Below are 16,891 nucleotides of genomic sequence, written 5' to 3' on the forward strand. Positions count from 1 at the left end.
GGTCAGAATTAAAGGATGGAGTAAGACCTTCTGGGCTTCAACTGATAGAAAGAAGGCAGGAGTGGTAATCATGATATCTGATAAAGCCAATGCAAAAATAGACCTGATCAAAAGGGATAGGGAAGGTAATTATATTTTGTTAAAAGGGACTATAGACAATGAGGAAATATCATTAATCAATATGTATGCACCAAATAATATAGCACCCAAATTTCTAATGGAGAAACTAGGAGAATTGAAGGAAGAAATAGACAATAAAACCATACTAGTGGGAGACTTAAACCAACCATTATCAAATTTAGATAAATCAAATCAAAAAATAAATAAGAAAGAGGTAAAAGAAGTGAATGAAATCTTAGAAAAATTAGAATTAATAGACATATGGAGAAAAATAAATAGGGATAAAAAGGAATACACCTTCTTCTCAGCACCACATGGCACATTCACAAAAATTGACCATACATTAGGTCACAGAAACATAGCACACAAATGCAGAAAAGCAGAAATAATGAATGCAGCCTTCTCAGATCACAAGGCAATAAAAATAATGATTAGTAATGGTACATGGAAAACCAAATCTAAAACCAATTGGAAATTAAACAATATGATACTCCAAAACCGTTTAGTTAAAGAAGAAATCATAGAAACAATTAATAATTTCATCGAGGAAAATGACAATGGCGAAACATCCTTCCAAACCTTTTGGGATGCAGCCAAAGCGGTAATCAGAGGTAAATTCATATCCCTGAATGCTTATATTAACAAACAAGGGAGAGCAGAGATCAATCAATTGGAAATGCAAATGAAAAAACTGGAAAGCGATCAAATTAAAAACCCCCAGCAGAAAACCAAATTAGAAATCCTAAAAATTAAGGGAGAAATTAATAAAATCGAAAGTGATAGAACTATTGATTTAATAAATGAGACAAGAAGCTGGTACTTTGAAAAAACAAACAAAATAGACAAGGTACTGGTCAATCTAGTTAAAAAAAGGAAGGAAGAAAAGCAAATTCACAGCATTAAAGATGAAAAGGGGGACAGCACCTCCAATGAGGAGGAAATTAAGGCAATCATTAGAAATTACTTTGCCCAATTATATGGCAATAAATACACCAATTTAGGAGAAATGGATGAATATATACAAAAATACAAACTGCCTAGACTAACAGAAGAGGAAATAGAATTCCTAAATAATCCCATATCAGAAATTGAAATCCAACAAGCCATCAAAGAACTTCCAAAGAAAAAGTCCCCAGGGCCTGATGGATTCACCTGTGAATTCTATCAAACATTCAGAGAACAGTTAATCCCAATACTATACAAACTATTTGACATAATAAGCAAAGAGGGAGTTCTACCAAACTCCTTTTACGACACAAACATGGTACTGATTCCAAAACCAGGCAGGTCAAAAACAGAGAAAGAAAACTATAGGCCAATCTCCCTAATGAATATAGATGCAAAAATCTTAAATAGGATACTAGCAAAAAGACTCCAGCAAGTGATCAGAAGGATCATTCACCATGATCAAGTAGGATTCATACCAGGGATGCAGGGCTGGTTCAACATTAGGAAAACCATCCACATAATTGACCACATCAACAAGCAAACTAGCAAGAATCACATGATTATTTCAATAGATGCAGAAAAAGCCTTTGATAAAATACAACACCCATTCCTATTAAAAACACTAGAAAGCATAGGAATAGAAGGGTCATTCCTAAAAATAATAAACAGTATATATCTAAAACCAACAGCTAATATCATCTGCAATGGGGATAAACTAGATGCATTCCCAATAAGATCAGGAGTGAAACAAGGATGCCCATTATCACCTCTACTATTTGACATTGTACTAGAAACACTAGCAGTAGCAATTAGAGAAGATAAAGGAATTGAAGGCATCAAAATAGGCAAGGAGGAGACCAAGTTATCACTCTTTGCGGATGACATGATGGTCTACTTAAAGAATCCTAGAGATTCAACCAAAAAGCTAATTGAAATAATCAACAACTTTAGCAAAGTTGCAGGATACAAAATAAACCCACATAAATCATCAGCTTTTCTATATATCTCCAACACAGCTCAGCAGCAAGAACTAGAAAGAGAAATCCCATTCAAAATCACCTTAGACAAAATAAAATACCTAGGAATCTACCTCCCAAGACAAACACAGGAACTATATGAACACAACTACAAAACACTCGCCACACAACTAAAACTAGACTTGAACAAATGGAAAAACATTAACTGCTCATGGATAGGACGAGCCAATATAATAAAAATGACCATCCTACCCAAACTTATTTATCTATTTAGTGCCATACCCATTGAACTACCAAAATACTTCTTCACTGATTTAGAAAAAACCATAACAAAGTTCATTTGGAAGAACAAAAGATCAAGGATATCCAGGGAAATAATGAAAAAAAACACATATGATGGGGGCCTTGCAGTCCCTGACCTAAAACTATATTACAAAGCAGCAGTCATCAAAACAATTTGGTACTGGCTAAGAAATAGAAAGGAAGATCAGTGGAATAGACTGGGGGAAAGCGACCTCAGCAAGACAGTATACGATAAACCCAAAGATCCCAGCTTTTGGGACAAAAATCCACTATTTCATAAAAACTGCTGGGAAAATTGGAAGACAGTGTGGGAGAGACTAGGAATAGATCAACACCTCACACCCTACACCAAGATAAATTCAAAATGGGTGAGTGACTTAAACATAAAGAAGGAAACCATAAGTAAATTGGGTAAACACAGAATAGTATACATGTCAGACCTTTGGGAGGGGAAAGGCTTTAAAACCAAGCAAGATATAGAAAGAATCACAAAATGTAAAATAAATAATTTTGACTACATCAAACTAAAAAGCTTTTGTACAAACAAAACCAATATAACTAAAATCAGAAGGGAAACAACAAATTGGGAAAAAATCTTCATAGAAACCTCTGACAAAGGTTTAATTACTCATATTTATAAAGAGCTAAATCAATTGTACACAAAATCAAGCCATTCTCCAATTGATAAATGGGCAAGGGAAATGGATAGGCAGTTCTCAGATAAAGAAATCAAAACTATTAACAAGCACATGAAGAAGTGTTCTACATCTCTTATAATCAGAGAGATGCAAATCAAAACAACTCTGAGGTATCACCTCACACCTAGCAGATTGGCTAACATAACAGCAAAGGAAAGTAATGAATGCTGGAGGGGATGTGGCAAAGTAGGGACATTAATTCATTGCTGGTGGAGCTGTGAACTGATCCAACCATTCTGGAGGGCAATTTGGAACTATGCCCAAAGGGCGACAAAAGAATATCTACCCTTTGACCCAGCCATAGCACTGCTGGGTCTGTACCCCAAAGAGACAATGGACACAAAGACTTGTACAAAAATATTCATAGCTGCGCTCTTTGTGGTGGCCCAAAACTGGAAAATGAGGGGATGCCCATCAATTGGGGAATGGCTGAACAAACTGTGGTATATGTTGGTGATGGAGTACTATTGCGCTAAAAGGAATAATAAAGTGGAGAAGTTCCATGGAGACTGGAACAACCTCCAGGAAGTGATGCAGAGCGAGAGGAGCAGAACCAGGAGAACATTGTACACAGAGACAAACACACTGTGGTATCATCGAACGTAATGGACTTCTCCATTAGTGGTGGTGTAATGTCCCTGAACAACTTGCAGGGACCCAGGAGAAAAAAACACCATTCATAAGCAAAGGATAAACTATGGGAGTGGAAACACCGAGAAAAAGCAACTGCCTGAATACAAAGATTGAGGGGACATGACAGAGGATAGACTCTAAATGAACACTCTAATGCAAATACTATCAACAAAGCAATGGGTTCAAATCAAGAAAACACCTAATGCCCAGTGGACTTACGCGTCGGCTATGGGGGGTTGGGGGGGGGGGAAAGAAAATGATCTATGTCTTCAACGAATAATGCTTGGAAATGACCAAATAAAATATATTTAAAAAAAAAAAAAAAAAAAAAAAAAAAAGAAAGTGGAGTCACTTTCTTCAATCTTCCTTCTTATAGGAGTGTCTGAAATAACTCAGAGTTCAAAGAGGTCTCAAGGTTTGTGTGATCTCATAGGAGACTGAACCTCTCCTATGACTCTCACTCAGGGCAGGATATCCATCCTGACCAATAAGAGAACCCCATACTAATGGGCTTTGGGACAGGGACTACACTATCTTATGCAGTATTAAGACATACACAGTGTTTGGAATGAGGGAATTAATAGTTGCCCTGGACTCTGCCCTGTTCAGATTACATCAGAAGACGTTAGAAAGGTCAGAGGTGAGCAAGCAAGATGCTAAGGGACCTGGTGAAAATGCCATATGAGAATTCAATGAAAGAACTAGGAATTCTGCAAGAGAAGAATTAGAAGTGGGATATATTATGGGTCGTACCATGAAAGTTTAACATGAGGATAAAGGACTCAGCTTGTTTTGACTGGCCAGAAGACAGAAAGAGAAACAAAGTGCAGAAGTTGCACAGAAGCAGATCTTGGCTATGTGTTAGAAAAAACTTCCTAACAATTAGGACTATTCAAGAGTCAAATGAGAGATTTCCAAGTAGAATATAGATGACACTTTGTTGAGGAAATATTCTTGGTTGAATATAGATGGCTTCTGAGTTCTTTCCCAGCTCTGAAATTTTGTGATTCTGTGGCATCCCAAAAGGGGATAAAATAGAAGGAGGCATCTTTATAGTAAACAACATTGCCTTCCACTATGTCTTCATCCCTTTCTTTACCCCTGCTATATACAATAAACTCCTAAGTATGATCAATCACTGGGAATCCTTAGAAAGTGATTCCCTTCCTTCCTCCCCCCTTCACTGTGGTGTGGTGGAACTACCCAAAATGTGACTATTATATGTTTGTAATATATACAGGCACTGACAGAGCAAAAGAAATTATTTTCAAGCAACCTCAAGCATGTCAGAAATATCCATTTACATATACTTGATAAAATATTTACCAATAGTTCTTAAAAATTCATAACTGAATTCCCCAAGGCCCATCACTAGCCAGCCCTTTGTTGGTCTAGCTTAAGTCATTGTAGAGACCTGAAATTCTTGCTCTTTAAAAAATATTACAATATTGTTTCATACAGGACTTATGATTTCACTGAGGTATAGAATTCAGAGAAGGGGACTTATGCCAATAAAGGTAAGTATTTGTTCTGCAATTTTTTATCTTAGAATGTTGCTTGGGATACTGAGAGTTTAGGGAATCTTTCCTACATAACTGCTGAGGATGCCTGATTCTCTAACTTCCCTGAAAGGCTCATGCCAGTCAGATCTAGGGCAGCCTAGAAGGACAGAGTTGGAATGAGGGAGAGTAATTGTAGTAGATATAAACTCACAATTGACTTATGGGTGGGGACAGGGAAGGTGTCTTCCCCCTCTTCTGTCAGTTTAGCACATCCCCTTTGTGGTTAAGCCTCCACCCTTTGTGGTCATTCTCCAAAGGTGAAATGATTTGTCTACAGTCATATAGTCAGTATGAGTCAAGCTTAGGACTTGAAACTGGTCTCCCTGATTCCTAGGATTCCAATTTGGTTGGAATTGGAATCCAAATTGATTCCAATCCCTCTACTGATTATGCAGCATGGTTTCTCCTGCTATTAGAACACATAATATAAATTGTTAGCCCAGGGGGGTGGAGACTTACGAATGGTAGCTGTGGAACAGGTAGTCAAAAGCCAAAGCTTCAGCTTAGCCTGGGATTTTTGCTGGTTTCTTTGCTATATGGTAGCTGAGAGCCATAAGTAATGAATGAAAATAAATTAATCAACAAGCTTTTGTTAGGTGCTTATTAAGGGACAAGCATGGTTCTAAATACTAGGGATTAAAAAAAAAAAAGCCAAAACATCCCCTGTCCTCAAGGAGCTTCAAGTTTAATGGGAAAGACAACATGCATATAAATAGGTATATACATGATGCCTAGAGAAAATAGAAGGTAACCTTTGAGGGAAAGCTACGGGAAAGCCTCCTGAAGAAATAATTTTAACTTCATCTCTAAGGAAGCCAGGGATTCTAAGAGGCAAAGGTGAGAAAGGAGAGTGGTCAATGGCAGCTAGTACCAAGATGTAAAGGAAGAACATGGAGTACTCCATGGAAGAAACAAAAAGTAAGCCAGTATGGCAGAATTATTGTTATTGTCATTCATCCTTCCTTTTCAAAGAGGACTGATGACATTACAGGGCGATATTCATTAGACTTAAGTGAGGGAGTGTTGGACAAAGTCATCAGCTTCACTGCCTCTTCTAGAGTCACTGAAGTTCAGTGATAAGACAAAAGTCAAGACAACTGGCAACAGCCCAGGAGGCAGTGAATGATCCTGACATCTTTGATGTCTGACTGAGCTCTAAGTCCTCCACAGCATCTGCTTCAGCTGCCTTCATGGCATCATCGTTCTCATCTATCTATTCTGCAAAGGGAAGTCTTTGCACACTAGGGGTAGACATTCCTCTAACTCATAGATGGGTTACCCTTAGCCTGATTTAGTCAGTCTGCCAAAGATGTTTTGCCAGGGTGTAACTGTTGCTCCTTGGGGCTAGTTAAGAGTTGGATGAAAGGGAAATGAGCAGCTCTGAAAAGACTTTAGCAAGTCCTCACGTGAGAGGTGCTAGTCCTCCCTGGAAGAACTGTAGAGTTGTATGGAAAGGAGTAACACAGGGGGAAGCTAGGTGGCTCAGTGAATAGAACGTGAGGCCTGGAGATGAGAGGTCCTAGGTTCAAATCTGGCCTCTGACACTTCCTAGCTGTGTGACCCTGAGCAAGTCACTTGAACCCAATTTCAGAGCCCTTGCCATTCTTCTGTCTTAGAAATGATATTTAGTATCAGTTCTAAGATAGAAGGTAAGGGGTTTTTTTTAGAGTAATGTGTAAGAATACTAGACATATAGGAAAGGTCCAGGTTGTAAAAAATTTTAAATGACTAAAAAGTTTCTGTTTGAACCGATAGATAAGTCAGCCACTGGAATTTACTGAGTAAAGAAGTGACCTGGTCAGACCCATACTTTGGGAAAATCACTTTAGCAGTGAAATGAATGATGAATTGGAATAGGAAGAAAATTGAGGCAGGGAGACCAATTAGAAGACTATTTAATAGTCCAGGTGTGAGGTTATAAGGACATGAACTAGGGTGGTGACTGGTGACGACTACATCCTAGAGAAAGGAATATGGTGTTGGGGAGGTAGGAATGGCAAGACTTGACAAGAAACAAGAAAGTTTAGAACAAGAATATGGGGAAAAGATGATGAGTTCTGGGTTGTTGTTGTTTTTTAAACCCTCACCCTCTGTCTTAGAATCAATACTATGATTGGTTCCAAGGCAGAAGAGCAGTAAAGGCTAGGCAACAGGAGTTAAGTAACTTGCCAGGGTCACACAGCTAGGAAGTGTCTGAGGTCAAATTTGAACCCAGGACCTCTCATCTCTGAGCCTGACTCTCAATCCACTGAGCCCCCAAGCACCCCCCAGTGAGTTCTGTTTTGGAAATGGTGAGTTAGAAATGTCTAAGGGACATTTAGACCTTAATTTCTAATGTGAAGTTGATGATGCAAGTTTAGCACTCAGTGGAAGAATTTGGGCTGGACATAAAGATTTAGGAATCATCCTCTTATGAACCCATGAGAATTGATTAGATTTCCAAATGAAATATTATGGAGAGAAAAGAGTTGATGGACTGAGAAAAATCTAGGGGGACACCCCAAGTAGGCATGACATTGCTAAAGATTTATCAAAGGACAAAGTAGTCATATAGGTAAGAGGAGAAGCAACAGAGATCAATATCACAAAAAAAGTAAAGCACAGAGAGTATCCAGGAAGAGATCAAAGTACAAAATGTAGCTGAGAGAATAAGAATAAGGATTGAGAAAAGGCTGTTAGATTTGGCAACTAAGAGATCATTGGTAACTTTCAAGAGAGAAGTTTCACTTGAATGATGGAATCAAAAACCAGATTTCAGAAGGTTTAGAAGAGAGTGAAGATAGGAAGTAGAGATATATAGGGTAGCTGACTTTTTCAAGGAATTCAGTTGAGAAAGGGATGGAAAGGATCAAATGAGGGTGTCTTAAGGATGGAGGAGATATAGGTTCCACTACAGGCAGTAGGGAAGGAACCAAAAGCTAGGGAGGGACTGAACATTATAGGGAGAAGGCAATCTTCTAGAGAAGAAGGAAAGAGAAAGGGTTAGGGGTACTATTTGCCAGGCACTGTACTACATGTTTTACAAATATTATATCATTTGATCTTCCCCTCCTAGAGACACAAGAAGACACATCAGAAATTGAAGCAAAGAAGATTTAGGGAGATGTCATCAGAGAGATGTAATATGAGGAGAAAGGAATAAAGGAGGGATATCTTAGTAAAAGGTTTCTCTTTTTTAAAAATATGAAATAAAGTTCTCAGCAAAAACAGTCAGAAGAGAGGTACCACTGAAGGCCTGAAAAGGGAAGAGGTTTAAAACAACCCTTGAGTTGCAACAGTGAATCAGCTGGGGAAAAATAAGATGATTACCTTGCTAAAGTAAGAGTTTAGCACTGATCTCCTAGAGAGAGGCTTATTAACTGCTACACTTTAGCAGATGGGAGCAGAGAGCAACAGATGGCCTCGAAGAGGCTGAATAGGTAAAGATGCAGTTCAGTGACCACAAAACCAGCAGAGAGGCCCCAGAGAACAAGGACACCACGCACCAGTCATAGTACTATGCCCAGTGGAGAGCCACAGAAAGGAATAGAATGTTATCATGAGGAAATCAGTGACTGGACAGTATCAGAGCCGTGAGCTGACCTGACTGTGTATGTGTTCTGGCCACACGTATCTCTAGCCAAATGTGCACTCTTCAGGGCTTAGTTCAGTGCCAGGCACATAGGAAATGCTTTAAAAAAATTTATTGACTAATTGTCTACTCTTCATGCTGATGCCTTGAGCTGAGAAGTTTTTTATATGTGTTTTCTCTGTGCATATTCTCTATATTTTTGTTCTTCCCCAGGAGAGATATGGTAACAGACAGAGAATTATTCCTATCCCAGAGTGTGTTTCTTGACACTTAACTTCCTGTGCAGTTTGATTAAATATTTCCTGCTTTGAATTTTTGTGCCCTCTGGCTGTGAAAACACATCTGCCATGTTATGGTTTTGAGTGTAAGCTGATCCACAAGGTACCTCAAGTATGAGGTCTGTATGGAAGAGGTATTATAGATGCTACAGGTGTTGAGGAAGGGCCAGGTGCCACAGCCTATAAAAATAATTATGCAGTGATGCTGTGCTTTAAGAGTTCTAAAACCTGTGGTTCCAGTATCCTTAGAGTCTCTCCAGGCTTGGTTTTGCATTCTAGCTATTAAAGCTCTCTCAACTTCCTCAAATTATATTGTATTTATATATCTATTTACATATTGTGTCCCAGAAGGAAATGTAAAGCTCCTTGAGGGCAAGGACGTTCTCTGTTTTTTTCTTGTTTTCCTAATGTCTCATATAGTGACATACATGTTGTTAAATACTTACTGAACAACTCCGTGAAGTAGGAAATACAGATATTATTTCCTTTTTATAGATGAGGAAATTCAGAGACATTAATGAATTTGCCCATAGTTGCATAGCTAAGGGTCAATATTTGAATACCATTCCTGTTTCCAAGTTTAATGTTTTTGATACTACAGCACACTATTTCTTCTCCAGCATGTGTGTATGTGTTGCTTACCTATGTAGGATTTAGAAATACTGTTTCTGCATGTGTAAACTATTTTTCATGTTTAAGAAAGTCTATGTTTTAAGTTTAATGACAATGTGTTACTATTCCCCATGGTTTTTTTCCTCTTAATTTTTACATTATTGCAAGGAATGAAGATTACCCAAATTTATAACATTGGTCACCACTATTAGTTCAGCTTATTTATTCAGCTGTTTCTTAGTTACTACTTATTAGCAGAAGCCAGGAGTTAGAGCTGGGAGTTGTGGACAGAAAACAGGAGCCAAGGGAATGAAATGTGAATTCATCATAGCAGTTTGTTTGTAATTAGGAGCCCAGATACAAGTTGTTTGTTAGGAAGTATCTTAGGTTTGACAGTAGATAATCAAAAGTAAGAGCAAGAGCTAGGAGGAAGAATGACCAAACATAAAATAAAGGTAAGGAACTGGTGCAAATTACTCACTAGAACCTAATGAGAAGTTGGATATCATCTTGGCAAAGAGGCTAGAGTGGTTTGTCATTTCCTTGTCCGGTGGATCCTTTTATCCCCAGGGTCACACAGGTAGGAATATGGTTGTATATGGAATATGTGGCTTTGGGAGAAGTACTAGTAATAATTAGGAAATGGGAAAAAGAGGAGAACTATTATCCTGCCAATGATGACTGCCAATCTCTCTCACTGTGTGTGTGTGTGTGTGTGTGTGTGTTGTGTGTGTGTGTGTGTGTGTGTGTGTGTGTGTAGATGAGACTTATGATAAAGGGAAGGAGAGAGAGACAGAAAGAGAAAAAAAGACAGGCAGAAAGAGATCAACCATCAGGGCTTGTCTTTTGGTTTGATGAAGTGGTGGGCAGAAGCCAATATGGAGTTATATGACAGAAACCAGGAAGGATTTCTTTCCCCATAAAATATTTCCATCCTAGTGTTATTATTTATTTGAATTTATTTGAATTAGAGCATTATTCCTGTTTGACTACAAATACTCATGGAAAATGTATTTCCTTCTTTTTTTATAATGGTTGAGATTGAGATTGCTGCACTAAGAGAATAGCCTGATAAATGGGTTTTGATAAGACAAAAGAAACCTCTCTAATTGCTCTAGTGAATGGCACTTGATGGCAGGGACAGAAAAGCTCCAAAGACAAACTTTTGCTGAGCTTCTTACAAAGTTTGAAGACCTCCCTCCCAAAGTTCAAACAAATGATCTTAGTCTACTGAGTCAAGTACTGTATTTTGCCCTCCTCATCTTTCCCTGATGAGGTGCTATTGATCCTTTAGAGCATAAGTCAAAAATTATTTCCTCCATGAAGTCGGTCCCAACCTTCCTAGTTGGCTCACTCATGATATTTTTATGTTGTAATTATCTGAGTTTGTGTCTCATCTCTTGACTAGATAATTAGCACCGTGAAAATATCTTATCCAGATCAATCATTATCATCATCATCATCACTGGCATCCATACCAAATTTTAATATTTGAAAAGCACTTCTCATAACTTCAACATAAGCCCTCTAAGGAGGCACTTAATAAATGCCTATTGAATGAACACCCAAATAAATGAATGAATAGTAGGGAATGGTGAAAAATAGTGTAATGAAAAGTGGCTTGTTGAATGAGTGAGGAGACCAAAGCTCAATAGACCTTTGGCAAATCATTAGCCTGAGCCCCAGATTTCTCATCTGTAAATGCATATTTGTAGGAATATAAATGGATGTAAAGTAGGAATAATAATTAGTGTACCTACTTCACACAGCTATTGTAAAGAGCAAATGAGATAGTGAATACATACTGTTTTATAACAGTTATTATTTTTCCAACAGAAGATACCTGATTAAATCATTGTCAAATGATTTCCTCATATCAGATCAAATTAGACATAAGGGAAGAAGATTCACAGATTTCTACTGTGACAGCTGCCATGTATCTGGCACTTTAAAATTTACAAAGCACTTTTATAAATATACAAAGTTGCACAACAATATAAGCAGAAAACAATGTTATATGCAATTTATAATTGTTGTTTGGTCGTGTCTGATTTTTCATGACCCCATGGACCATAAGTACCCATGGAATTGTCTTGGCAAGGAAGCTGGAGTGGTTTGCCATGTTCTTCTCCAGGGGATACAGTAGATCCTTCTCTCCCCAAGCAATCAGATTTTAAGCCCAGAGTCAAACAGCTAGGAAATATCTAAGGCCAGATTTGAACTCAGGTCTTTCTGACTTTCTAGCACACCAAGCCTGTTCACTTGGCTGCTTCCTAGGCATACAGAGGTTAAGTCATTAACCCAAGGTCACACAGTGTAGCAGTCCACCCCTGGCTATGGGCAAGAGAAACAGTTAGTGTTTACAGAGTGGCTTAGAAGAGAGCATGCTCAGTCTTGAGTATGCTCAGTCTTGCACATGGCTAGGAAAGCCTCTGACCCTTGACCCCAGCTTCCCCCAGGTTAGGTGGGAAAACAGGTTTCTTTATGCTCACCTGGCTAAGAGAAACCACACCTATGCCTTGTCATTAACCAATGATAATCATTCCTGTGTATTGTGTCACATCAAAGAGATTAAATACCAGCCACAGCAGGCTCTGCCTTCTCTTCCTCACTTGGATCTCAGCTCTCACTGATGCCTGTCCTTGCTGAAGCAAGCTCCATCTTTGATTCCTTTCCTGATCTACCTCTCCCACTTGGGACCTGGCCTTCGGCCAGGCACTTTCTTTTCTCTATCATGTGTCCGACCTGTGTGGTATTAAATTTGGATCACTGGACGGGTACAAGCCTTCTGAGTAGTCCACTGATCAGAGTTTTTGCTGTGGCTCCTTGATAATTAATAAGGCCTGGATTTCTGACTCATTCCTGCCACCTCATATCTCTAATTTGGCTCTGTCATCCCCCTCGAGGCATAGAGAACTTCTATCCTTCCTCTATCTTCCTATCTTGAGGCTTCTCGCTGGTTCGAGGAAGCTTCACACAGCTGGAAAGTGTTCAAGGCAGGATTTGAACTCAGGTCTTCCTGACTCCAGGTCCAGTCCTCTTAACCTCTGCCTCTGAGCATCTAAATAATTAATTAGGCAAATTTGTATTAATTGATAGAAATAAAGATGTAAAATAGTGTCAATAACCTTTTATGCTCCAATAAATAGCAAATAAGTATGTAAATAGCACAAATTAAAATAAAAACACACTCCTTGTTTGTAGCTTCAGCAACATCTTAAAGCAACTAATAGTCAAGAAAAACAATTTGCATAAACAATATTTTCATCTTAGTGAGCTAAATTGTCCCAATGAGGAGGAAAAATTGTCCCAATGAGACTATCCCAAATAAAACTATAAAAAGCAGGTTTTTCTTAGAATCAAAGTTGCAAATATTACAGTAAATTATATCTATGTATTTTTTTTTAATTTGAAAATATTATGTGAAATAATATTCTGAGAAGTCCACAGGCTTTACCAGACTGTCAAAGAGCTTCATGACATAGAAAAAGTTTAGAAATCCCACTCTATGAGTTTTTTGGGGCTTTTTGTCAGCTGACTCATTTTCTATTATCCTCTTGTCCCTCTGAGAGCTCAAAGAACCAAAGGGAGGATCCTCTACCAGTCTTTTATCAGCTGCTATCATTATTCTCAAGAGATAAGATAAGATTGAGGACCAACTTTCCCTGATATTGATATCAAACAATTAGATTTACAACAGAACTGGAAATATTTCAGTCAAGGTACAAAGCATGAGCAAGAGTCCATTTTTCCTGGATGTATGGGAAAGGAAAATAGGCTTCTTCTACATCCCCAGAATGGAGATGTGGAGAATTCTGGCAGGACATGGAGGGCTGCTCCCCCACCAAGCATGGAGGAAAGGGAAAAAATTGGATGTGTGTGTGTGTGTGTGTGTGTGTGACATTTACCAGCCCCCTCCACTATTTCCAGCTTCTAATAAAAGAGAGGAGGGATTGTTCCTCAGTGTCTAATTGCCACTGTGTACAAGCAGCAGCCCACAAGAGCCCCAATGTGCAAGAGACTCGGGTGGAAAAAGAACCTCATGCCAGGGCAAAACCCCTGTAATATGTCTATTTGGCCCACAATTTCACATGGCTTAAGAAGATGAAATATTTTTCTCCCTTTACCCCAGGGTCCTCAGTAACATGTTCAAACTTCACTGTTTCCTGTGTCCTATAAGTAAAACTCCTTTTAGTTGTCCTAAGAACTTTTAGCATCTGGAGTCTCAATAGCAAACTCTCCCAAACTTACAAACTTGAGGCTGCATAGAAATAATGTCATTTCCTCATTAACAAGGGATGTGAAGGAAAAACTATGGAAGATTCCGGCAGTTTCCAGGTTCTATTGATTTCATGCGCAAGAGCAAACCCTTGACATCATAGAACCATGATGTCGTCACAATGGCCAGTGTTTCCCTAGTCTGGACAGCCAGATACTTGGAACATGATAAAGATGCAATGCTTACTGAAAGTTGGTTTGCTATAACATACCTAAGAAACCAAGCATCATGAATTCAGGTACCTGTTTCTTTTTTTTTCTCTCATTCATATTTCTTAGCAGAGACATGAAAGAATTAAAACCTAAAGAGTCCTCATGATTGGAAATAAAACGACGAATCATTTGTTATTCATTTTGTAGCTCTTTTATCTTAAAAGATAAACTCTCCTAAAGAATACTCCCAGGAGTGTCTCAATGAGCAACTTATATTCTAATTGTTAGTAGGTATGGGGGGAAAGAGGGACACAGAGATTTCTTCTGTGTTGGGAGCTGCTTTTTATTAGAAACAGCACTCCAAGAAGAAAAATAGGAATAATCTCCCTTGCTTATTCAGTTCTTTATCTGATTCAGCATTCTGGTAACCTAGAGACTGAAGTAAACAAAAGTACCTCTGAGACAGCTAACAAGGAGATCTGTAAAATTGATGGCTCCCTAACCGATGCTGCTGGTGATTCACACACAAAAGCAAGTATTGCAGGGTCTTGATATTTGGGGGAGAACATTCTGCTTTAAGGGACTTTATAATGTTAATGTTGTTTAGAGACTTGCATTCCCAAAGTTAAATCTTTTATCCTATGTAAGACGCTGGTGGCTACATGAGGAAAAGGCAATTTTTAAAAATGAGTTTTTATTGTCTTTCAGCAAAATTTCCCCAGCATTCCTCCCTTAACTTCTCCCAGAGAGGGATAATGTAACAAAAAAAATTCTTAAAGGACAGAAGAAGAAAAAACTCACAGAAATTTGAAAATATGTGCAATGTACCACATTCGTGAACTTTTAGCCTCCCTCTACAAAGGGGTGTGGTAAGGGTGCTTCTGATACCTAACTAATGACTTGGTTTTTGAAATAGATAACTATCAGAATCAGATAATCAGAATAATTGGTTTGGATAAGGAACTTATGATTTCCCTACTTTTGAATTATGCCTATATTTTGTAATTTTGTAACATCGTTTTATTGTTTTGTGTGTATGTGCTTGTTCTTTCTGTTTACATTGCGGGAGTCCTTGTCTATAATGGCTTTCTTGGCTTTGCTTTCTTCATCCTGCCTCAGAGTTTTCTGTGTTTCTCTGAAATCATCACATTTGTCATGAAAAAAAAAAGGTCTGATTTAATTTTGTTGGATTAGGACAAAGGACTGTCTGGTCCCCTTGACAACTGGACTTCTAGGATGTAGTATCAAAAAGTGAGATTAGATGAATGGAGAGAGAAGGGCTATGATGGTTCATTCTGTTTGGACCAGACCCATAAATTCCATTGCATAGTAATAGGGACATTCTGAAGAGGAAACTCTCTCCACCAATGAATTCAAATCAGGACCTGCTCTGCAAACTAGATTGTCTGGGGTACTGCGACAAGACATTCAGAGACTTGCCCAGGGTCACATAAGCGGTAAGGGTCAGAATTTGGTCTAGAACCCAGACCTTCCTGGCTCCAAGGCTAACTCTCATTCCACAATGACTCAAGTTGATTTTTTTTTTAAACCCTTACCTTCCGTCTTGGAGTCAATATTGTGTATTGGCTCCAAGGCAGAAGAGTGGTAAGGGCTAGGCAATGGGGGTCAAGTGACTTGCCCAGGGTCACACGGCTGGGAAGTGGCTGAGGTCAGATTTGAACCTAGGACCTCCCGTCTCTAGGCCTGGCTCTCAATCCACTGAGCCACCCAGCTGCCCCCACAAGTTGATTTTTAATAAAAGAAAAAACCTTGCCCTTCCCAGGCTCTTCATCACCAATGTGTGGAAGAGGCTAAATAAATGTAATGTTTCTTCTCTTTGTACTTTTCTATTCTCCTGTCAATAGTTATTTTTTAAAATAATAACAATAATAAAAGCTAATACTTGTCTAGTTTCTACTATGCTCCAGGCACTCTACTAAACGCTCTATAAATATTACCTTATTGGTAGGTAGTATGTCTATTCTCTCCATAATAACTGCCACAGCACAGTGATTTTCTGGCAGGAGCAATTTGGAGAAAACCAAGAAGATGTGATGATGAGTAGTGAACAATAGAAAAATATTATAGTACAACAAAAATAGCAAAGAAAAGAGTCAGAAGACCTGAGTTCAAAAGCAGACTGCTTCAATTCTCTGGTTTCATTTTCCTAATCTATAAAATGAGGGAGTTTGATTGGAGGCCCTCTACCGTCAATTTAAAAAATCCCAATCTGTTCTCCTTTCATGTTCTCTGCCTACACCCACCCTACCCTAATTAGTACAAACTGTGTACATTCATATAAAAGAAAGTTGTTGCTCTTTAGAAGTTTCTCAGTCATGATGGATTCTTCTTGATCCCTTTTAGTGTTTTCATGGCAAAGATACTGGGGAGGAAATTAAGGTAAAAGGGATTAAGTGGCTTGCCCAGGGTCACACAGCTACTAAGGGTCTGAGGCCAGATTTGAACTCAGAAAGATGTCTTCCTGACTCCACCAAGCCGCTTAGCTGCCCTGTAAAGGAAGGTATAAAGTGCTAAATGAGCTTCCCAAGTGTTGGGTGGAGTAGGTAGTGGAGAGACTAGGCAGACAGGGACAAAAGAAAACTTTTGTTGTAGTAAATAATTTGGTCAGCAAAGCAAGATTACCAGGATCATCTGTGGATCATGGGATTATACATGTAATGTAATATACAAGGCTTCCTCTTCATGGTATTTACCATAAAGGACACTTGCCTATTACAAAGTATTTCTCCTCCAATAT

The 16,891-nt window shown here is 38.6% G+C and overlaps 1 protein-coding gene across 4 annotated transcripts in view; it reads left to right on the forward strand.

Moving 5' to 3' along the window:
• Window positions 1–14,094: 14,094 nt before the first annotated feature.
• The window catches only part of FAM81B (family with sequence similarity 81 member B), a 178,126-nt gene continuing 175,329 nt past the window's right edge, over window positions 14,095–16,891 (forward strand). For all 4 annotated transcript variants that reach the window (XR_008917898.1, XM_007487269.3, XM_007487270.3 and 1 more), the window contains exons 1-2: window positions 14,095–14,219; window positions 14,551–14,664. The gene's annotated coding sequence lies outside the window, so the exon portion shown is untranslated. The remainder of the gene's footprint in view (window positions 14,220–14,550; window positions 14,665–16,891) is intronic.

Source organism: Monodelphis domestica, chromosome 3 (genome assembly GCF_027887165.1).
Source record: "Monodelphis domestica isolate mMonDom1 chromosome 3, mMonDom1.pri, whole genome shotgun sequence".
In the NCBI taxonomy this organism is placed as follows: domain Eukaryota; kingdom Metazoa; phylum Chordata; class Mammalia; order Didelphimorphia; family Didelphidae; genus Monodelphis; species Monodelphis domestica.